Raw genomic sequence first — 25,833 nt, forward strand, 5'->3', positions numbered from 1 at the left:
ATGATAAACAGAAAGGGAATTAAGGTTTTAAAACAACAGATGTTTTTCTATTTGATCACCAATTATGATTACAAGCTCAAATTAATAACCCTAAACAGAGAATAAATAATTTTAAATGTAACACTAATGGGACACTGGGTTTCATTTTGCCTTTTAAGTTTGGAATATGCTTATACAAGATAATTATTTTCTTTTAGTCTTTAAAAGAAAGGGAATCTAAGGACAGAGACTAAAATAACAATCCTCATATTTTCCTACCTGACATAAAGATAAAATATATCTTAAGAACAGGAGAAAATACAGCCCAATATTTGTAAGTGTTCTGCAGTATGTCTTATTCTGGTACTGACTCACGGAGTGTAATCACTGCCAGAATGCTGAAAACTGGTGTAAGACTTCTGTTTAATAACACTGAAGACAAACTTTAACGTTATTCTTATGAAGACATATTTGCTACTTGTGTCAAGAGCAAGTTCTACAGATGAATATAAAGAAAGTATTTTAAAAAAATGAAATTATACAGTATATTGTATCTGTATACTGCCTTTGTAATAACATCCATAATTTGCTTTCCTTCCTTCCTTCCTTCCTGTATTCCTTCCTTCCTTCTATATATCTGTCTACCTCTCTCTCCTTCTGTCTATCTATTTACCTTCTTATATTCAAGAAGTCAAGCTGCATGATTCAGTTTCTCCTCTTGCTTTACAGATTATGAAAGGATTTAGTCACCTCACTAATTAATACAAGGGGAGCACAAGTCAAAGAAAGAAGGTAACAGCAAACAGGTTTGAAAAACAAACTAGAAATAAAACTGAAAAATAAAGTAGTTTCTTTGGTTTTATTAAAATGGGAATTATTGATAAAGGCAAACCTAAGAAAACAAAATACACTGGATCTGAGTGTGTTCTGTAGAGAGGGATGGGAATATATATTTCAAAATTGTGATCTGCAAAAGTCATTTAGTCTAATATCAGCTCAGCTTTCCTAGATGCTAACCGATGAAGCTGATAGAAAAAAAAATTTTGAAAGCCCTCTCTTGCTCAGGTGCAAGATGCTTTACAGCTGACTGACAGTTGCTATCATGTGCTCAGGACAAAGGGATAATGGAGTTTACACAGTCCCACAGTCTACTGTGTGGGATCTTTCTTTGTGTTTGCAAGGTCATTCTTCATGTACAAGATTCCCTCTTAGTCCAACATACTGGATTTAGTAACCTTGTTGCTCTACAAAGACTTGGATGGGATTTCATATGTTAAAGGGGAGAAGAGTTTGTGTCAGAGCTGAAGTAATTTCAATGGGTAAATTAACTCTGTGGCTACTTGCTGGTCTCTTAGCATGTTTTAAGGTGCTTGTATCAATAACATCAAAGATCGTTGCAGAAAATGTGTCTAACATCTTGTGAAAGAAAAGAAAATAGAAAAATCTGAGGAAGATTTCCTTTACCACCCAAACACAAATCCGTACAAAGACAGGAGAAAACACTGAGGCATCCATAAAAGCATCTCTTCTGTCCTGCAATCCAAATATCTGAAACAACTGCCTTTGGCAACTCTTGATGCCAACAGTTTCTTTGTTAAAAGTTACTCAAGATTCTCAAATTTGTCTTGCAATATTTGAAATCATTAGGCACTTTAGATTTTAGAAGCCCACAAAGTGGTACTATATGGCTAGGAAAGCATTTATAAGTTATTTGATTAATAGATTTTGTTTCTTATTTTTTGCAAGTTTCATTGCTGTAATATATTCATGTTATTTTTAATTATCACTATTCTACATTCTTTCAGAATGAAAGAAGTTGATTCTTGCTAAGATCTAGTTCTAAAGGATTGATTTCAATAAGAATGCTGGACCCTAAGACAGGACTTCAGGCACTCTAGTTAGAGCTTTTCTTCTGATCAAAATACGAATGGCTCCGAGCATTTTAGCCCGTATTCAGCTTATAACTTGACAGAAAATAAGTTGCTGAATTTGAGACCTGAGTCTTCATGAATGTTTTGTTAAGGGGGATTTTTCTGAGAGGTGGAAAATTGAGTCTGGAATAGATGAAGCAAAAACAGGAAATGAAGGTGATTAACAAAGTTCCATGCAGACTTATTTAGCACATCCATTCTCTACTGCACAGTTAGATGTAAAAAGGATATCAGCCTTATTTAATAATTCAAGCATAACATGAAATCATCCACTCTCAGTAGGTGTTTCCAAGTTGTACCATACCAGAAGAGTTGCCTGCAGTAACAGTAGTTCAGGACCATTCAGCCTTCAACAGTCTGTCTTGAGTAGCCCTCAGCAGGAAAAGAGCCTTCAGCTTCGCCTAATCACATCTCAGGTTTAATTCATGGAACCTAAATACTTAAATAATTTTCAGGTACAATTCCAGGACCAAGCAGTTAAAACATTAATCATGACACTATAAATCTTAGGACCTAACGATTTCTTTGGGATTAGTCCTTCTCAGTTGCAAGATAGGAAAATTAGTTTTACACATTAGGTTAAACTTTGAGAAGATGTCTACTGTACTGAAAAGGCACAGTCAGCAGTGACAGCATCTGTACTGATGTTATGGTGTACACACAGTGGGTGAGAGATGTAGCTTTCACTGATTATAAACGTCATCAATTCATCAGTGGGAAATCCAATTGACAATATTAGTCGCTTAGGGACAAGTACATTCTCCAAATTCTGTCTGGCATGAAAAAATTTATTTATGAGAAAGTGAAAAGCTAGTTTTATTATTGCTTTTACACAGCTCTTGCCTATATCACAGAGCTATAGGCAAAAACAAACCAGGAACTATGGAGTGGCCACATGAAATTTGTATTAAAAAGTAGATCAAGATCACATAGATGCTTGCGTCAGAAGTAGTTCTTGTCCCACTCAAAGAATGCTTTATTTTTATACACTTATGCCAGTTATTTAGATTTGATGTGGTCAAAAATGATGTTCTTTTAAGCAACTTTAACAAAATGACCACCCATGAATAAACTTCAAAATAAAGGCAAAGAAACAGTAAAAGAAAGCAAACAACAGTTAAATAAAATAAAAACTAAGTCAGTGTTGTTGCTGATGAACTAGGAAGTTTCAGTACATGACCAAACTGGAAAGCTCTGATGGAATAACTGTATCATAATTCTGTCATTTACTAGATATAAACCCAAAGTAGATTATACATTGCAATTACAGATCCTGATGAGGACTATACTCCTTCAGTGTAAATATATGACTTCATTTTCACTGTAAATCAGTGTCTTTTTGTTCTCATTTCTATTTATTCCTTTGGAGTTCTGAAGCATCAAATCATCTATCTGAGTAGTTTCCAGCATGAATCCCAGAGCTGAGGAATGATTTATACCAGAACCGTGTGTATCAGCAGTGCTGTACTTTTTCTCCAGAATTTTTTCATATCCTGTTTTGCATATCTTGAGTATAAATGTATTTTCCACAGGGGCAGGATACAGTTTGTTTTGATCCCTATCTGAAAAACACTCACAAGCCAAATGAAGAAAAACAGACCCAAACTTCTTTCGCCACCGAGTTTGATAAATTATTCTAATATGTAGAAATCATAAGGAAGAGGTAGGGTGGTTCTGAGCTGGAGCACTATCACCTCTCCCTAAGTGGAAAAAATGGATCTGAGTTTTACGTGTGCTCCTATTTCTGCTTAAAAGCTTGATTTGAAAATGCCTAATTCCATGTGATAAATTGAATTTCTTCTTACTGCTTTGGAAGGAATCGCTCACAACATGTCTCTCCCTCATGAAAAAAATTCAATACGACCCCTCACCCACAGGATGAACTATCCCCCCAGTTTTAAATTTAATTTCCTTATCTCAGTAGTTCAGATACATGGGGCAAATTGCAGAATGTGCAGAGCCAAGTTGCCCTTTACCAGATTCACAGAGGGTTTGCTTGCACAGCCCTGTGTTTTGCACCCATGAGCACCTAGAGCAGGGCTTTCAGGAACAGGGTGTTTTTCTTCAGAATGAGAACTATACCAACCAACCAGGAGAACACTGAGGGACAGCGCACACCAAGATTACCTTCCGACACATAGTTGCCAGCATGTGGTCAGAATCTGGACTGAGGGGTCTGGACTGATGGGATCTGTGGAACATGGCACTTCACTGTACCTGTGTCAGTTAGGTTTGTGCCTCCTGTTGACTGCTCTTTCTAAAATAAGATGAAGTGGGACAGTCTAAGTAATACCACTGCTCTGGATCTGAGCTTGGTTCACCAGGCCTAAGCTCAGCTCTTTTTGTACTGTACCCACACTACAGTGCAGTCAGGCTTTTGCTGATAGCGGCTGGGCAAAGCTCAGTAGATTTGTTTCAGGGCTGCACTGCCTTGGATATAATGCTTTTGGTATGCAGTGGCAATGAAGCCACATAAGAAAGACATTAGACCTGATATGATCAATCTTGATAGACCGTGGCTAGCCATCATGGACATAAGGCATAGATTATCTGGAACCAAAATACGTTGCCCACAGATAGTGGATGTATTCAGGCTCCATGGTCTTTCATTCACTTCAGATGACTGCCTACATCCCAATTAGGTTTCAAATCACTTCTGTTAATTGGACCACAAATACTTTTATCTCTATCCCATTCAATCCTGGCCATTTACCTGTCTATGTGTGCCAGTATCCCAGGGTGCAGAACAGGAAAGACTGTTCTGCATCCTGGGGCATTGGCAATTGAGGTACAGACTTAGAAGATTGGGATTTAGTTATGAGCAATCACATAATGTAAGGTTATATAAAGATCTCAAAGTCTCTCTTTGTTCGTGTAATTTCACCAAAGATAATACATTTATTTCTTTCTTTCAATGAAAAGCTGCACCTCTGAGTATCTTTTTTCACCACCTAGTGGGAGATGAGGGAATAGTGAGGGAAGATGAGGGAAGAATGAAGGAAGAATGATTTTTTTTCATTGCTCCATGACTTCAGCAAAGTATGGCAAGACTTACTGTTTAATGATTCACAGGCAGTATTATTTGACCATATAAGGTGTTGAGGAATTTTGACATGAGTCAACACACAGTAACCAAGTCAACATTGAAATACAGTGCCTGGAAATTGCCTAACAGTGCAGGGGTTGCTTTAACATAGATTTGTGTCATAATATACATGTAGCGAGTTGCATCTCAACTGGCTATGCAGATTTCAGGTGATGAGGTTCAGGTTAAAGTTTTAAAGTGATATCTAAGAAACCAAATACCCAACTTATCTAATAACTTGATGTAAAGCCTGAAGAAGTGAATGGCAAAATTATTACACTGAATACCAGTTACCTATGAATAAGTAGGTAAACAGAAGGAGCCAAAATATGAATGTGTATAAACAGTAACCATGTTTTTTGCTTTTCTTGTTTTACCCTCCAGAAAACAATTTAAACAAAACTATATGTTTTAATATCTGGGTTTTTTTTCTGTGAAATACTGGATATTTTCATTGTGAAACCATAATTCTGATATTTATTGCTTCCAAAGAATACTATTAACTTTATTTTCAATGATGAAGTCATTGTGTTTAATGAACACAAACAGTGCTTTTTAACCCTGAACCAATGAGAACCGTAGAACTCGGAATTTGTTCCATGAATCCTCAGAAGCTACCATGTGTTTTTGCTCTTTACCGAACATTTCACAAGATAAAAAGTTTTGCCATAGGATCTAATCCAGAATATCTTGCTGTTAATGGAAAAATATTCCTTGAAATTATTTTCCCTTTTTGTGACATTTCTTGCTACACTGTGAAGGTGAAAGGATAAAAATAGAACACAAGTAAAAATGACTGTTATGAATCAAAATTATCTTTGACCATATTGTAGTTTATAATTTTATCTTAGAATTTTTTGAGTTCAATTTCAGTATTCTTAGATGATTAGTAATGACTTAAATTCTTAGTAATGATTCATTTGACATAACAATGTATCTGCCAGTAATTTATAATTCAAAAATATTGTCTAAAGAATTTAGTTTTGCAGAACAGTAAATATAGTATTACTTGAGTTGTGTAAAGATTAGTCATGTTTCAATATTCCTCCTGAAGTGAACGAGGTAATTTCTCCATCACTTACACAAGCTGGAATTATATTTAAAAGTAAGAGGAAAATAACAGGGAAAAAAATGAAGCACAACCCAGGCCTTTGGCCATACTTCTCAGCAATGTTAATTAAGATAAAGTCCTGAACAACACCATATGAAATCTGTGATGCCCTCATTTCAGTGGAAAGTAGAATACCTGTGTGGCTCACTGCGGAATGGGAGAGGATTAAAAGGGCAACTTGCTGTTTGGCAGAGAGCTGCTAGAAAAGCATTAACTGCCCATGAATAGTAAATAAAAACCAAACTCACAGTAATCATCTCATGAAAAAAAAAATACTAAATACAAGTAAATTCAGTGTCTTTTGACAAAAATTGAAAGCTTATTTTTGTGCACTGTGGTTAACAGTCTGCCTTTCCCCTTTACTTTTATTTGAAAAAATATGGATCAAAGCATCTTATTTTTTTAACTTTGTCACTATTTACACATTTTCCTTTTTTTTTTTTCTTACAGTGTTTATATATTTTGCTATGTACTTCATGTCTAGGACTGTTTTTTCTTGATGTATACGGTCAACTTCACAGGAAAAAAAACAACCAAGCACTCAGTGTGCATCGATTGGGTCTCAGCTGCAGGTAAACTGGTTTATAACAAGATTTGCTACAAGTTTAGCTCAGGAAATATTAAGAGAAAAGTCAGCACTAGTGATTTTCAGGCTGAAGCTGATGAACACCATATGAATGTTCCAGTAGCAGTTCAATGTGGTAATGGGGCAGACTGGGCCTCATCAAATCCAAAGACAAATATATATCGTCACGAATCTCAAAAGTGTAAGGTAGTGCTACAGATAAAAATTTCAAAATCTCTTCAGGACTAACATGGTTGATGACCTGCAGCCTTCTTGAGAAGTCTGGTCGTTTCTTAGCCTTCAGACATAGACGGGATTGGTGAAAACCAAGTAGCTCACGTTGCCTCAGCTGATCAGCTGTGAAAGATGCCTGGCCTGGGAATCTGGCAGATATGCCAGTTTTTAGAAATCTGCAAAATAAATGGCAGATCCTGACTGAGAGACCGTGTTTCTTTCCTGCAAGACTCTGGATACCAAGATTACCTCAGAAACTGAATGGTGCAGTTGTTATTTAAAGTCATGTGGAGAAAAACATCAGTGCAGTCTGACTGCTGATTGCTTGTCAACATCCTTTGGGCACAGTGCAAATCTACTTGCACTCTACTATCAGGAGCCAAGCTTTGGTTTCTGTGTAGCTTTCACTGATCTAATAAAAGACAAGTGTGCAAGCTTAGCCTGATATGTGGCCTTTCCCATCGAGTTTCTGATGCTTCTGAGATAGCTGGTGGCTGTGATGCCAGAATAAAGTTTGGGAGAACCCTTAAACTGGTGTGCTTATCCCATTTCCAGTGTATTGTCTGGTAGCCCCATAACTGATATTAGTAGTCACTTGCAAGCCACAGAGAATTTGATTAAACTCTTCCGACTCCTATTTTATTGGGTTGAGACTGACAAAAAGAAAAAATAAATTCATATACACAAACACTTACAGGATGATGATGAGCCACACTGAAAAGGAATGGTTTGTTAGTTTTATGATAGGCTTTCTATTACTAAATTTCTATTTTGAGGAAAAGCAATAGCATGCATATAGACAGCATTTGGAAGTGAAAGATGAGTGGGAATTACCTCCAAGTCAGCTTTGAAGAGACTGCAGATGGAGAAGTCATCTCTCATTTCTATGAAGGCTTACAAGCAAAATATGTGCAGTCCTTACACGATCTCATTTTCTCCCATTTTAAAGCTTTTATGCTGGTATTATAGACTGGAACATTATGAAATTGAAATTATTTCACAGATATTTTTACAGGAGGTAGTGACTACTCCTCAGCAGATTGCAAACCACTTCTATGCCTGCTTGTGGCTGAATAGCCAGAGAAGCTTCAACAACAAATGTTATTAATGGTCCAGAAGGATGAATTCTGAGTCCCCAAACAGCACCCTTGTGGCATAACCAGAATATATACATATGCAAGGCTTAATTCAACCATCTTGATTCACTGATGCCTTCTTTAATCAAGGATGACAAACACTAAATATTGAAGATAAATACTAGTGAAGAAAATCAGTCATAACTCATATATCTAGTTAGTATTGTCACCACCAACATAAACAATGATAATTTGATGAAGTACTTGAATTTGATTCAAGTGCCACTAATCACATTTAACAAGAAAGACCAGATGTTTTCAGAGATAAATTACAGCAAACAAGTATTTATTTATTTATTATGCAATCTTTCCCCAGCAAGTTCTATAAAGTTTCAGTTGGTTTATTCCAGTTTCTAAGGAAATAAGGTCACTTCTCTTCAGTTGATTTTGTAGACTTTTTTTTCTCTGATCAGCATTTCCCATATTTAACCAAAGTAAAGGTTGTAATTTTAAAGTCAGTTACATTTTCTGACAAAAGAGCTACTGCCATTAAGTGTAACAACCCTTTGTAATGCCACAATTCTTCAGCAAAAACTTGCATGTGCCTTCAAGTCATGTAGGTCCAACACAGTATTTAATTTATTGTTCTTAGTTCTAGTGACCTGGGTACTTTCCTCAGCTTTCCTCTGAAGAAGACAGTCTTTGCAGTCTGTTTATTACCCTGATAAAGAAACACAACAGTTACAGAACAGTGTAATTATATCAAAGCCTTTTCTATCACAGTACTGTGATTATAAAACTGCTTCAGCAAGTAAAGTTGCCTGAGTGGATGAATATTTTCCATTTCAATCTCTAGTGTAATACCACAAATGCACAACACACTTTACAAGCCCTATCCCAACAAGAAAAAACCTCCATATTTTTTCATCACAGCTGAGTGGAAGCTATAATAATCAAGATGAGTAAATTGTGTGGCACTCATTAATATTTAACAAATGTTTGCCACTTGAATTCATTGTTAGACAATGGATATCTAGTGAAATTGGTTTCTCTCACAGAACAGATAATTAAACACTGGTTTTGTTGGCCAATGTTGTGATCCTGATGTGAAATGGTAGCCAAGATTAATAGAATAGCAACATAGGTCAGTAAACAGTACATTTTACTCATTTAGCTTGTGATTGTTTTCCAGAATGTTAAACTAATCTGGATGTGTAATAACAGTAAAAACCAAGAGTGCTGCATATATTCCCATTGGATAATGGTTTTCAGAGGCAAATGTGACCTACCATCCAACAGTAAAACAGATTTTGGCTATGTGACACCTTTGAACAAAATGCATTTTCTCATAATCACAGGAAATTTTAGGGCATAATAATTTGCATCCAATTTTCATTTTCCATTCCCTGCTAAATTTCATACAACTTAACTTCTTTAACATCTTTTATGTCACTCTGTCCAGCAGAGTCCACAGTATCTCTCATTAAAAAGTATATAAAAATACACATAAAGTTAACTGCTTTTTTATTTTCCAATACTAGAGTGTCTTGAATGTGTTTCTGTTGTTAAACTTCCAAATAAATAACAGAAACCTTCTTAGACAGAACAGCATTAATAATTGCACTGATCACCCTGTGTTGGCTCAACACCTCAGTATTAAAAGTTCCAGACCATGTATATGCATAAAACCTGTATATATGAACTACAACTGTTTTAAAGTCTTACATGTTTTCATGTATGATTCAAAAATTATTATTGCTTTCACCTCTGTGAAGACATTATGCGAACTATACTGGCTTCATCCAATGAGCAATGGAAAGATCTGTGTTTTCTCTGCTTCAGCCCATCTACACCTCCTCTACTAAGACATGACAAGTAACAGACTGCCAACTCTTTCCAAGTCAATTGCATTTTATTAGCCTAGTAGAATATCCTACTGATTTTCTTGTATTTATTTTGACTCATTTGGCATTTTAGAAAGAAAATCACCAAAATAATACACTGGAACTGAACAAATATTTCCTGCTTTTAAAAAAAAGCAGCCTAACTTCACCTACACAGAGGCAAATCCCTTCATGTATGATAAAAAACTAAGGTATACTGGTATTAAGTGGAAAGGTAGCTCAAGCAATGAAATTTGATAATTTCTGTGGCATCAGTAATAGTCTTGGCGAACAAGAACTTTACTGGCCTGTTAGTTGACACTCCAGGCTGCTTTTACACTAATGCAGACATTACCCTTAACTCACACAGGTTTCACAGAATATCCTGAGTTGGACAGAACCCACAAGATCCAGCTCTTAAGTGAATGGGATCAAATACAGGGATCAAACCTGCAACCTTAGTGTTATTAGCACCATGCTTTAACCAACTGACCTAATCGACAGACATAAGGTGCTGGTTCAGTAGTTCTACTCTTTAACTCAATTTCTATCTAGATTGAGGTGTCTGTCAACTGAAAATCGAAGGATGTGCCAGCAGTGTGCCCAGGTGGCCAAGAAGGCCAATGGCATCCTGGCCTGCATCAGGAATGGTGTGGCCAGCAGGAGCAGGGAAGTGATCCTTCCCCTGTACTCTGTGTTGGTGAGGCCACACCTTGAGTATTGTGTTCAGCTCTGGGCCCCTCAGTTCAGGAAGGATATTGAGGTGCTGGAGAGGGTCCAGAGAAGAGCAACGAGGCTGGTGAAGGGACTTGAGCACAAGTCCTATGAGGAGAGGTTGAGGGAGCTGGGGTTGTTTAGTCTGGAGAAGAGAGGGCTTAGAGGTGACCTCATCACTCTCTTCAACTACCTGAAGGGAGGTTATAGCCAGGTGGGGGTTGGTCTCTTCTCCCAGGCAACCAACAATAGGACAAGGGGACATGGGCTCAAGCTCTGCCAGGGGAGGTTTAGGTTAGATGTTAGGAAGAAATTCTTTACAGAGAGGGTAATCAGGCATTGGAACAGCCTACCCAGAGGGGTGGTGGATTCACCATCCCTGGAGGTTTTTAAAAAGAAATTGGACGTGGCCCTTAGTGCCATGATATAGTAATTGGAGTTGGATCAGGGGTTGGACTTGATGATCTTGAAGGTCTTTTCCAACCCAATCTATTCTATGATTCTATGATTCTATAAAGAGTATTGTTCATTTATTTAAATAGCCACGGCTCTGAAAGTGTTAAGGGGGTTACATAAAACCTATACTTCCTTCATAACTGAAAATTGTGTAATTGCAAAAAAGCAACTGGAATAAGTTCTGGGGGGCTGCTCACTCCTATTGATATTCCAAAAAACTTGTAAGCTCGTTTCACCTACTGTTGTTCCCTTGAATCTCCAGGCACCAGCACAACCTCACTGGATTTGAACAAAGATCCATCTTATACTGTATGACATTTCCAACTGGAATAAATGCTGAATATTCAAGAAGCGTGAACAAGCATGTTGTGATAGTTACTGTGTGAATCTTGTCATCCTGGCTTGCAGTTACCTCTTTCTTTGGGCTGTAGGCACAGTCAGTCAATTCTGACCATCATTTGCAGCTTCCCTCTAGACACTATAGCAGACCATTTATGAGTTATTTTCTACTTCTGCTGCTCCTGAATTTAAGTGGTGAAAGCAGTTATATTTCTCACCTCTTTCTGGTTTCCAAATTCTAATATTGACATCTGCTAACAAGACTTGTTCCTTATTCACCTTCTCCATTTTATATATGATTTTACTAGGGCTCCACAGTGCCCCATCCCTTGCTTTTCCTTATCCCAGGCTGCAGTGTTATTTAACCACATTTTTATGCAGATATATTTTTTACCACTGATTGCAGAGGCATCCTAAATGATTAGCTTATAACTAAGCTTTCAACTACAGAAGAAAGATGAGATGAAAGCCACTTAGGGTTTTTATGCAGTTTTAATTCATTGTGTTCAGCACTCTCACGTTCCACTCACCTCTTTACTCTGTGTTTTCCTGCTTCTGCTTCTCTTGCTCTGGCTCATGAATCTTCCTAAAGTTGTTATGTATCTCATGCTTCTTGCAACATTTTCTAAATCCCAGATCTCTTTTGACCCTGCTTGTTCCCATCTCTTGTGCACTTTGCTTTTGGGACTTCTTGCTGTATGATTTGAGCATTTCTACTTTATAGAATCTGTTTTCCAGCTGCCTGTGCCCCTGCTCAATGTGCCTATTGTACACATATCTTCTTTCTTTCCTGTAATTTCTGCCTCTCCTAGGTAGGTGATTTCTGCACATTAATGCAGACTGACATAAGCTCTACATATGCTTAATTCTGCATCTTCTGAAAGTCCTATCTGTAGTTTTTGATCTTTAATTTCAATTACTATCTGATCTGTGGTAATTAAATCTGGCAAAATGCCCCAGTAAATTTAAGGTCAGACAAGAATTCCTAATAGAACTCTCCCTTATTTCTGCAATTTCAAATGAAGTCTGACCTTCTAGAGACTTAATTTTTTTCCTGGGCATGCAATATACCTTAAGCCTCCTCACTCTTAGATTTAAAACTATCATTCTAGTTTGTAGTTTTATTAGTAATAAATATCAGTACCTTCAAGTACAGCAAAATGTATTATATGTAATGCTGTGTTTCTGCATCTAGTTCTCTCTAATATTTCTTTGGGTATCCAGATGATAGAGAAGAAAAGCTTGTAAAATTTACGGACTTAAAGAGTGTGGAATGACAAAATAACCAGAAGACAGGATTAAGAATTGATTTTGGCAGACTGGAGAAAGAGTCTGAAAAAAATGGGACACAATAAGAACAAAGACAAGATTTTACACTCATGAAGGAATATCAACAACAGAAACACAGCTGTAAAACAAACTGTTAGCATTTCTTTGAGAAAGAATCTTGCTATAAATGTGAAGCTAACATGAGTCACTTGTATCACGCTGTAGTAGGAAAGGCATACAGCATACTGAGCTATATGAACAAAAATAAGAAATATTAAGTAATTCTTCAGTCAGTTCATAATTGCTACAGTCTTAACTAGAATAATGTGTCCATTTTTAGACAGAACACATGAGGAAGGCAAAAGAGCTGATCTGAGAGTTAGAAAATCTGATTTAGAGCAAGTCTTGTTTTGACTAAAGAACAGAAAACGGAGTGAAGACATCATAATAGTCCCCAAGAAACTAAAAACTGGTTTACATTTCTCTATAAAGAAGTAAGGAAAAAAATCTGTGTTCTGGATTCATGGGCAAAAGCAAGACACAAATATCAGCTACAAAGAGATTCAGGTTAGCAACTAGGAAGAAATTTCTAGACATAATAGAAGATAAAAAGAATGAAATGTGTGAGGAACTTGTATTGTTTCAATGACTTGATATTAATAGATTCTTCTGAGAGACAAGGGGAAAATATTAGAACTACCACCCAACCTCTGCATAGCTTTTCCAACCCTATTTTTCTATTTTCATGGGGCAACAGCCAAGATCAAACACCTACTTTTTATGGCTCACTTTCTTGAAATTAAATCTAACTGTTCATGTGAATATTTTAGTTCCCACCAGGATCTTTTTTCAGAGATCTGAAACAATGCTGGAGAGCTTCAGTTCTCCATGTCCTTTCTTGCCTGAGAGTTACTCACTCTCTCTCTCTCTGCCTAGCCAGATCAGGCTGCCCACCTTTTTCCTACATACTTTAGACTTAAGGGTTTACCCATTACTACCAGCCTGACACTGGCTTTTAGGTGGTTCGTCACTGTTCTGAACTCACAGCCCAGAATCAAACCTTCAGGATTTGTAAGGGATAAGATTCACAGAAGCAGCTCCACGAAACAAAAGTGGACACCGGACTACCGAAACCTCTTGATAAATGCTGTGCAGAAGATGGAACTAAAAATCACATCCTTCTCCAGTGTTTGAGTGTGTGACCTGGGGACTGGGAGAGGCTATACTGCCTAATCAGGATTTAAATATAGGTGTCTACACCTAAAAACACTATTTGAAAAAGTCAGTGATTCCTTTTCTAAGATACTGATGATAATGCAACAGGAAATTACGCCCTCCTCCCTTAAAAGCCGTTGGTGAGAGCATTTTTAGAAAGTGGTAGACCAGGATTCAATCCCTTTCTTATCTAAAGTAGTCACAAATGCACATTTTTCTTCTTCCAGGAAAGAAGACCTAGCTTCTGGAATCTGTGTCCAGGTGTGAGAAAACGGAAAAAAATTCTTTGTTTTATTCCAATGTCTATTCAATGAAAAAATGTGTGAATGGTTCTGGGAACACAGACAGAATACAGACATGAGTTGGAAACAGAAAAAAAGCAAATTAAATAGTACTGAAGTCAGGGACCAAGTCCCAGGGCTTCCCTTTTTTCACTGTGTGCTGGAACTGCCAAGCATTGCACAGGCACTGATCCCAATATGGAGAGGAAGGAAAGTGGAAAGCTGGATGCTCAGGCTGGGACAGTTCTGAGTAACTACAGCAGCAGAAATACACCTACAAGGCAATTTTTAGGCCAAAAAGGAAGATGCTTAATGGAAGATGATTTTGAGTGACTTTTGTGTTTGTGCTAGGTGGCTGAAGATCGTGTTTTTTCTTGCATTACTGTCTCAGCCTTCAGTGCTTAAAATTTAAATAGCGGGGATCACAAAAAAGTCTTCTTAAGAATTTGAATCCTCAGATAAGGGCATTACATGTTGATTAGAATTTTTATTTGATCTTGTCAAATCAGTGGGGTTGCACAACTGCAATGAAAACAGTATTTTGCTTAGTTATGCAACTGATCTGGTATTTGGACTTCTTTCTGTTTGTCCATCCATATGTAAAACAGGAATAATGATTGTTTTCCTAAATAAAAAATGAAGGTATGAGGACTTCACATTATTTTGTTATGAGAACAATTACAGAAGCCAAATAGTAAGAATTAGTAAGAAGTAAGTTGCATTGATTTGAAAGTTTGCCCGTAAAGACATTTATGCATCAAATGAAGTAAGAGCAGTAGCTCAGGCATCCAAAGTGTAGCCTGAAAACAGGAGCTAATGCAGCGCTCCTTTGTTTTCTATATCACTTTATATTTCTAGTGCTCTTTTTACACAGTTGTATGTACTATCTCAGAACTTCTGAAAGTCAGTAAAGTTATATCAGCAATGGAAAAAAACAATAATCCTTGAAATCTTAAATGTGAAACAAGGCTTATGATATCTATTGTATCTGATGTGTTCCTTCTGTTAAGTACATTTATATTTGCTATGCATACAAAGATACTGTCCTGTATGTGCCACAAATCTGCTACATGTAAAAAACGACTAGGTAATTCTGGATATCCAATATTCTGTGAAATGCTTTTTTGCAATCCCAGGCACAATTTCTCCCAACTTTCAATCCTATTAGTGGAAACTTTAACAGTTATAGGTTTGGTTTTTTTCCTTTCTCTGTTTATGCTGCTGAGCTCTTTGGGCTAGAAGTCAGCTTAAAGAAGACAGAGGTTCTCCATCAACCTGCACCTCGGGAAGTCCCCCATCATCCCCACATCACCATTGGCCAATCAGAACTCAAATCAGTCCAACAGTTTAATTACCTAGGTAGCCTCATCTCCTTGGATGGTAAGATTGACGGGGAGATAGACAACAGGTTAGCAAAGGCATATAGTGCTTTTGGACTAGCCTCTGGGGCCTCTGGTGGTCTAGTGGTTAGGGTGCAGCACTTTCACCGCTGCGACCCGGGTTCGATTCCCAGCCCCCCGGGCAGATGGAGCTCGTCAGCCTTGTAAGGCAATCCATCTAAGAGAAGGTCACTCTAAACAAACCTATGTCCTGGGGACCTCACTGCCACTGTCCAAGCTTGCTCGGCCCCGGCAGATGAACCTCAGGATTAAAGGGTGGGCTCAGTTCAGAGCACGCTGTGTCTCACCTAAAAAATCCACTGCGCAGGCTCGAAGGGTTAATGACCTTTCCCAAATCTTCGCTCGCGAAGACTGGCCATTATTTATTATTATAGTGCTTTTGGAAAACTCCATAAAAGAGTATGGCATAATAAACACTTGAAGAAAAGTACAAAGATCAGTGTTTACAGAGCCATAGTCCTGTCTACTCTCTTGTATGGTTCCAAATCATGGATCATCTACCACCACCACCTGCGTCTCCTAGAACGCTTCCATCAACGCTGCCTCTGTACAATCCTAAACATCCACTGGTCAGATTTTGTGACCAATACATCTGTTCTAGAACAAGCAGCTGTCACAAGTATTGAGGCCATGTTGCTGAGAACACAGCTGCGTTGGGCAGGGCACATCTCCAGGATGAAGGACCACCGCCTCCCTAAGATCCTGCTCTATGGTGAACTTGCCACTGGCTGCCGCATGAGAGGAGCCCCGAAGAAAAGATACAAGGACTCCCTGAAACAACATCTCAGCCTTGGCCATATTGATCACTACAACTGGTCTTCTCTGGCCTCAAATCGGGAGGCCTGGAGACACACCATCTGTAATGCAGCTGTCTCCTTCGAGAACGGATCATTCTCAAGGAGAAAAGGCAATGCAGAAAGAACCATGTCTTGCAGAATATACCATCTAAGGAGTCTTTCTGCTCTGCCTTTTGCAACCAGATATGTCTATCTCGTATTGGCCTCATAAGTCACCAGCGTGTCTGTAACAAATGTGGATAGAGCCTTCCCAAATCTTCGTTCACGAAGCCCAGCCATGATTATCCCACACTCACAGTTAGATATGTTCAAATTGTGAAAAGTCCTCAAATGTTCTGGAAATAGACCAGGTTCTGGCAAAAAAAAGTAATACCTAGAGACTGAATTTTCATGCATAGTACACATAGTCCATTAAATTTCTTCATTGTCTGTGCAAAGAAGCTTGACAATGGCAGAATTGTTTTATGAAGAACATATCACATGTTAAGTACATAACCATGGAAGTGTCAGAACCAGGGCAACAAGTCTAGGATTACCGCAGTCCTTCCCAGTTATATGCATGTACGATGTTTTTTGTGCATGGATGGAATGAAGAATCTCAGGGTCTAGTTCTTTCCCTGGGTACTACCTGCATTTACTTGCTTCCAGATTGTTGAAGATGGACTGTGGTCTTACTTGAGTAGTTTGCATTCATATATGTGCAATTTTTCAGTCATCCCCCCACCTACCCCCTGCATAATGCTAATAACTGGTGCTGTTCAATATATTAACAGACAATGTAACCTGACTCAGCGAAAACAAACACCGTAACATGCAAAATTTATTGATTAAAAAAATCATCTTCAGACCAAAAAAAAAACCCATTGGGAACATCTTTTTATTTAATCTCTAGCCATCTTTAGCACAAACAACTTATTTGATTGAGGAGGTAAGTTTCATGGCACTCTGTTGTATTAAAACTACCTGGTATAAACAGTCTGATATAAATCAGAATGTATGTAATCAGAATGTATGTAATCCTTCAGCACTAAAGAATGTATGTAGCTTGACATAATTAATCTTGTTTGCCAGCTTAAATGCATAGGAATTAAAATTCTCTCCCCAGATGATAAGATCATACCATCTTAACACCTTGTTAAGAAGATGGTGTTCAACAGCAGAATTTCATTACTTCAACACTCTTCAAAGATGCAACCTTCATTTTCAATTTCAGGTGTCAAGAGCTAAGACAGGGTGAGCAGATTTGTTATTTGAGGGTGCACCATTATTTCACTCTGTCCTTTGTGGTTTTATTTATTCAATGCTACCTAAATATACAATATTTTAGTGCTGTGGTTGGTGGCTCTTTCTGATGTGAGCTTATATATCAGCATAAAGCAGATGCTGTAAGCAATCATCATAGCCATGATGACCATAACCTCTGCTGGTCCCACACACTTGTAGATGGCTTTTTCTAGAAAGGAGTCTAAAATCAAGAAAAACCATGAAGATGAGTAGGATAGGGAAAAAGGGAAGGGAAGGTTTGGGAAGGTTTGGGAAGGGAAGGTGAAAATAAAGAAAAAAAGAAAAAAAGAAAATAAAAGAAAATCATTACCATGTTACTCTATCTCAATGTCTTACCTTCATGCTTTTTGCATTTGGATATTTAATCTTTTTTCTTCGTCTGTCTGATAACTTCTTTCTCAGAGACCTGCAGACATTTAAAAGAGACCCACAATTTATTTCTTTTGTAATGCAGCACCAAAGCAACCTTGTTCTCCTGAATCAAGTTACACTACAGTAACTTTCCCTCCTGGGAGAGGTCCTATTACAGGCAGCTTGGACATGGCAGCAGTACCTGATGGGTCCCAGCTGCCTACAGCAGCAGGGTCTCAGCTCCTGCTCCATTCACAGTGTGGGAGGTGAAGGTAACAACATGCCACTCTGACAGCAATTGAACAAACCTGGCCCAAAGGCTGGCTGCAATGGTATGTAACTGATAAATCAAATTTTGATCTATGCAGGGCTGAATGGAAAAAGGGAGAAAAATGTTGAACTTTTTACCTCACCAGACGGGAGGAAGGAGCCGATCTACATCTCAGATTCATCTGCTCTACAGAATGTAAAGCAAAACAGTTACCTTGCGGGACCTCGTCCCTGTCTAAAATTGGGAAGTGATGCTCACATATGTGAATGTAACAGAAATGAAACTCTGTGTCTTAACAGTAAGATACCCTGTTAACCCATACCTGTATCACACACAGCCTCACTTCACAGTTTTCTCCTGCTGTGAACTTTGTCAGTGTCCACCCACGTGGGCCTAGAAACAGCTTCCCAGCTCATTATTGGGTCCCTGGGCTCATCGATGGAAAAATACAGAAACCTCCTGAGCAGTTGAATAGAGCAGGGCTCTGCAGAAGACCTTGCCACTCTAAAGCCCCTTTATGGCTGTAGGGTCAGGGTCCTGGCCAGGGCCAGGGATGTGCCAGTAGGGAAAAGGCATCTTGGCACGCTACAGGCAACCTGTGAGCAGGGAGGAGTGACAGCAACAAGCCCCCCACACTGCAGAGACCATTCAGACATGTTTGAGATGTGGTCACAAGCAAAGCAGGTGATTGAACCTCAGAAAGCTCAGCGTGTGTTTTTTTCCAGTCCAAAGTACAAACTTAAATCCCCAAAAGAATGTGGATTTTTGATAACCAGTTTTTGAGTCCCGAGGACAAATGAGACAGATTGTCTCCCGTATCTGTAAATACGGAAATAAAAAATTAAATTGTTTACCCTCCTCCTGTTTTGAGATCTCAGAATAGCACAGCATCCTTTCCTAATAATACAGCAACCCCCCTCCTTCCAACCAAAATATCCAGAGGTGGAAACAACTGGCAGCTTCTCCCTTCCCTTCATTATTATAGCTCATTCACTTCCTCTGGGAAACACAAAAGATAAATGTTTTTCTAGGATTGTGTAAAAGGGAGTTCCAGCTTGCTTTATGTGGGTCGGGGGGGGTCATCTTGCCCCTCAGGAATAGCAGAGGTCGGGGGAAGTTGGTGTGCGGTGAAACACTGTGCTGAAGAGTTGGTTACTGGGGGCAAAGATGTAAAATTTTGCACTGATACTCTACAACAAATCTGTGCAAGATGTTGGAATCAGAAAGAGGTAAACTAGTAGAAACACATAATGGTGGTCCAGAAGAAATGAAGGAGGTAAAAGCAGACAGGTAAGTTAAAGGGTCAGTCTGGGAAAAAGGAGTATAACAGGGAAGTAAATAAGCTGAGCAGTTTCTGGTAAGCAAGGGGGCAGAAACACAAAAAAAGAATTTCTGCTGACTAGCGGAAATTATACATTCATGTGAAGAAAAAATAAAAATTCACTAAAAAATTATATCTGGAGGACAGGCCTTCTCAAAAAAAAGGCTGCAGGTAGCTGAGACAAAACAAACAAGAGATGGAAAGTGGAATTCGAGAAGTTTTATATATGATAGTGAGTAAACTTCACTTATTTTCTTTCCCCATATCTTTTCTCTCGTGTATCTGCACTTTCCAATATGCAAGCAACATTTAGGTCTTAGGGGAGTACAATCTTCAAATTCTGCTGAATACTTTCAAGAAGTTGATGCCTAATATCCAGAGAATCCTTTGAAAATCCAGGACACCATTTGTGATACATGGTACTATCCCACTGAAGAGCAGGGTTATAGGTCATAAATGCTTTTCTATCCCTCCTCTTATGATTTATGTCTTGAACAGTACATTATGCCAGAATTCACCGGTCTACAATTGTCCTGGAGTAATACACTTGGCAACAGTTTAATACTTCTTACTCTTAGGCTATCATCTTACATTGAGGTTCTGACTTTTCAGAAAATAAAGAACATGCAGCAACAACATTTGATCTCTATCCCTCTCATCTCATAAATCACCCATTCTTCTTAGAGGCAGGCTGTTTGTATTATATTTGTATTATATTTGACCCTTAAATTTTACAGATCATGAATGTGAAGGTGCTGCATTATAGAGATCCTCAGTGACTTAACAAGGTCTTAGTGACTAAGAGCTTCAGTATGAGTTTAAATTTGTCACAGAATAACAGAATCACAAAATATGCAGAGTTGGAAGGGACCTGCAAGGATCACCGAGTCCAGCTCCTGACCCTGCACAGGACAGCCCCAAGAATCACAACCTGTACCCAAATATTGTCCAAATACTTCTTGAACTATGTCAGACTTGGCACAGTGATCACTTCCCTGGGGAGCCTGTTCCAGTGCCCAACCACACTCTGGGTGAAGAACCTCATCCTAATATCCAACCTAAACCTCCCCTGACACAACTTCAGGCCATTCCCTCTGGTCCTGTCTCTGGTCACCACAGAGAAGAGATCAGTGCCTGACTCTCTTCTTCCCCTCATGAGGAAGTTGTAACTGCAATGAGGTCTCTCCTCAGTCTCCTTTTCTCCAGGTTGAACAGACCAAATGACCTCAGCCACTCCTCATACGGCTTCCCCTCAAGGCCCTTCACCATCTTCATTGCCCTCCTTTGGACACTCTCTAACAGCTTAATATCTTTCTTATCTTGAAGTGACCAAAACTGCACACAATATTCAAGGTGAGGACACATCATTAACTTCATGCTTTAAATTTTTCTTAAATGGGGACAAAACCAATAAATATGGAAAATTTAATACCCTCTTTGACCATCTCACACTGTCAAAGGAGCAGCAGTTTAAAACTGATATATACTGCAAGTACGAATCATAACGTAACAGTACATATTAGTCCCTAAATAAACTCTTCTTTGTCTCCAGGATTCTCCAGAAAGGCAAAGGCAGCCAAAGATTGTTCTGTTCTGCAAAGCAGTTGGTCGAACACAGAGATAAAGAAATAACCAGAAGAAAGAAAGGCAGCTTTCAGCTAAAGAATTATTTTTTTGCATAGAAAAAAGGGAGAAAATGTAAAAGTGAAAGATTCAAGCTCTTTTTAATAGGAATCACATTGTGACTCCAGTAAATGCCTCATGATCTTACTTAAGAAATAATAATTGATATAAATTGGTATTTTTAATCCTTCCACTTTGCCTAAGAAATTCTTCTAAATGTAAGAATTTTGAGAATGCAAAATCTGCACAGGATATCCCAAATGGACAAAGGAAAAAGAAAAAAAATATCTGGTATCTGAATTCTTGTGGCTTATATTAGAAATTTGCTATTATACCTTTAAATTTCTCACACGAAACCAATAAAAAATGTGAAGGTAATCAGGAATCTTAATCTATACAGATAGGTTTTTGGGCCCAGTGGAATCATAGCATCAATATACATATGGATTGAACATCTGCCCAAGTATGCAACTGTCTTTATATATACATATATATAGATATTATAATTCTAAATGGTGTACTGGCTAAAACAAACTCTTTCCACTCAGGATTTCAGGGTTCTGCTGTTTCTAGCACTAACAAATGACTCAATCTTACAGGATGCTCTGTATTGTCAATTACTATTCAACTGGGATTAATATGTGGATAAAGAGAAGGGGTGGAGGTGGAAATTATGTATGGAACTTCTGCCAAAGAAACAAGATAACTTTTCTAAATGTTATTTTTACTGTGATTCCTGCTGACATTGTATCTATTAAAAGTAGTTTGCTTGGTGACTGAACAGAATATTTTACTTGAAAATCCTAGACGTCTTGTGAAAAACCAACTCCAGTGAAAGTATTTGTGATGCATCATAACTTCAAGTACAGCTTCAGCAGGAAAGATTCCTTGCTGAAGTCAAATGGTCTTCTCTCAAAATGCACCTATTTGGAAAGACAAAGCAGACTACTTTTATATTTTCATAATTCTAAAAACTAATGCTGAACACATTGCATTTTATCCAGAAGTAATTCAGAAAAACCATCTTTCATGAAGTGAGGTTGTCACTTAGTGCACATGTGCACAACTATGCCAATGGAAATAAATGAGATAGAAAGGAAAACCTAATTACAAGAAAACCATTTATTCACAAATTTTGCAAATAAATTTCATGAGAAATATGAAGTCACATTCACTTACGTACAAGTGGAGTGTGTTTTAAGATTTTCCCCTGGGAAATTTTTCTGAGGTGTATGGTGGCCCCTAGTGGCCCCTGTCTTCAGACCAAAATATGACAGCTGCCATACTTTAAAAAATATTTCTTGGGATTGTCTATTTCAAATCTATTTTTTTAGTCTAAATGACATATTTATTATTTCTGTATATTTGCAACTGCATGTAAGTGCCAGATGTTGTTAATCTTCTGGAAGGAAACCTGCCAATAATAGAAATATATATGTATAGTAAGACATATAAATCAAAGATAGGCTTGAATCCAATAACTTAATTTAAATATCCTTGTAAAAAGTAGAATATTTGGTTTGTCTCCAAAAAGTCTTAGCTCCAGAATATCTACACTGCAAATAGCCATATGATATTTCTTCATCTGAGCTTATTGCAATATAAAGAGTTGTTGCATAAGAAATATTGCTGGTGATGTTCCTCCCAGTCCAAAGTATAAGTCCTCAAAATTTTTGTTTTGGTTTCATCTCATTCTAAAGGTGCATAAAGCTTGTGGGAGCTTTATATCCTTTAATATTACATGTCTTAAAGGTCTTTATGAATTCCGTTCAAAGCAACCCCACAGTCACCTGTGTCCTGTGATGCTGAGTAGTAAAAGAGTATCACATATTGAGTCAGGACATATAAATAAGATGTTTTTGCCTTGCTTCCCTGAAGGGAAAGGAGTGTTTTTCACAAAGCACACTTTCCAAGATGGCCTTGATGCAACAGGCAGTGGGAACTAGCTCTTTACTTACAATTTCCTCCTTTTACTACTTAATGCAATTGTACAGTCTTAACAAAAGTAAACTCCTTAGTAATTCTGGGAAGTCAAAGATGCAGGTAGGGCCATCTTCCCCCTCAGCCTGAAAGCATTCAGACTGTTCTCTCAGATCCCATGAGTCACTGAAAATCCAGACTATCTTCGGTGGGAGTGCAGATTGTTCCTTGTCTTTTCTGATGAATCTGATAGTTGCTGAAAATCACCTTGGATGACAAAAATGATGTTAGAAAACACAGTATCATTAGCATTTTTAGTATTATTGGAATAAAAATGCTCCCCTAAAATTGGGATAAAATCTTACTCTTCTAAGATGACATTTATTTTGGCCCATTTAAGATATCTACAGAAGAATCCTTATAGTGGAGCCAGACCCTTGGGGAACCCATGGACATCAACAGAGGGGATTGGGTTCTCCTAGGGAAGGGTTCATTTGGCCAGCTAGAGAGAACTTTTTAGGGATAAAATGAACAGTACATCAGTGAGTGCTCAATTAATTTGATTATTAGTCAGTAATTTTCATCATTCACAAGCAAACAGGACTTGAACGCTACAGGAGCAGACTATTGAGGCAGTTAATCTGTGGACATATTAGTAAATGCCCACAAACCTATTACTTGCATGAAGAGGACACCCAGGTAGGTTGAAAAATTGATATATATAGCTAATGAAAACCAAGTAATTGATATGAAGTTGTTCCTGGTTGTAGATTATTCATTCTTTTTAAATTTGAGAATAATGAACTATACAACATTCTCCTTTACCTCCTCTGCCACCTTAAGTAGCATTTTATGCTGTTCTTTCTGAATAAGCACTACTGGAAATGTTTTAGCCTATTTTCTCAGATGGAGATTTTTGTCTCAAGAGCAGAGGCAACAAAAACTATCTTTCTCATCCCTTCTAGTTCTCAGCACTATAAATGATGAATGCTCTCTTTCAATCATGCTATCATATTGGCTGCACCTCTCTGTCTACAACACAGGTCTTTCACATTTTTTTGCACTCTGGATTAAAAAAAAATAAATCATAGAATAACTTTTAGAGCTACAAGGCATGACACAGGGCTGAGATGAGACTGGGGCCAAGTCATAGGGAGACAGGATGTGGACTCTCTACTGCAATAGCAGAGTGCCCTCTGCAACATTATGTTGGGCAGTGAACTCTCTTGCTGGAGGTAACCATGAGGATTTAAACTGTGCTTTGATCTGGTGATAACTTTGCTCTGCAGAAATCCACCCTCGTTTCCTCTCATCCCCTATAGTGCTAAATCCTTCATGTGCCTGGGATTCTCATAAGAAGACCAGATTACCGATCTGTAACAGTAGATCTTGCAGATTATATTACAAGATCTCTCATTTTTTGTTTGTTTGTTTTATGATGACTGACAAGTATTTTTGGTTTAAAAGTTCTTGAGAGGTTCCCAAGAAGATAATAAACAACATGACTGAACTGTATGATCATTATAATGCTGGGCATTAAAACAGTGAAACAAATAGAGTTGGCTGAACTATGGGAACATTTTTATCCAAAATGGATCCTTTTGTTGAACATTATTATTTTCATATAACAAATTGAAAATGCTTCCTGGGCTTTAAAAAACATTCTTTATTGGTTCCTGTAGCCTGATGAAAACCAAGTAATGCTCTGAAAATAATGTGATATGTTCTGAACCGGCAGAGTTACAGTATTTTCTAAGTAAGTAGGCACTTAATATATTCAGAAAAAATAATAATTTTTCTAAAATACTGGTGGTTTTGTAATTGTATCTAAAATTGGTTGGTGTATGCTGTGCTATCTCTTCAAAAAGCTTTCTTACTGAATATTAGGCAGGTAAAATCATCTTTGGCTATCTTGCTAGTTCCAATAGCCATTACCTCAACTTCAGAGTGACAGCATGAAAATAACTAAAAATTTAATTTCATGGGTGGCCATAGCAATGTCCTGCCAGGCATCTGCTGTGTTTGCTGCTGGTCTGAGTGTTTGGCCTCACACAGAGGAGGTCTGCTGCCATATCTCTCCTGAAACTCCCTGCTCTCCTTCCCACCTTCTACTTGCAGAAGTGGGTGAACAGTTCTTGAATTTTTTTTTGAGAAGTCTGCTTACATCTGCCTGTAAGTTACATTACTTATAAGATGAAATCTCTTCCTATCTGAGATTTGTTTGGCATATATACAATGAGTTATCATTGCAGGTCAATATCCTCATAGAATCAGCCCTAACATATGTCCATATTCTCTATCATTTTCTCCATAAAGTCATCTTCCCAAAGAAACTCACCGTCAAACTCCTAAGCCCTGAACACTCCACAATGATCATCAGTTCTCTGTTACAACAGAGAAATTCACCAGTTATTCTTAAATATATGCCTTTTCTGGATATAAACATCCTTCAGATTAATACATATACTCACTCACCCTTGTACCAGGTGAATACATACACTGTGTCACCTTATCCCACATCAGAAGGAAAGTCACTAAATTATGTAACACTTTCAAAAAAATAGTGTTATTGCCACAGCCCCTGGTGTAGCTACCCTGAATTTTTTTTTTAAGAAACACAAGAAGGAAGGTTTTGGACATACCTCGAATGAAATTAACACCAGTTATTGCATTACAACTTCGTATCTTCCAAATAAAAGATGGAAACTGACACTCAGGAAAAGTTCAG

Source organism: Lepidothrix coronata, unplaced genomic scaffold (assembly GCF_001604755.1).
Source record: "Lepidothrix coronata isolate B3197 unplaced genomic scaffold, Lepidothrix_coronata-1.0 Scaffold155, whole genome shotgun sequence".
Taxonomy (NCBI): Eukaryota; Metazoa; Chordata; class Aves; order Passeriformes; family Pipridae; genus Lepidothrix; species Lepidothrix coronata.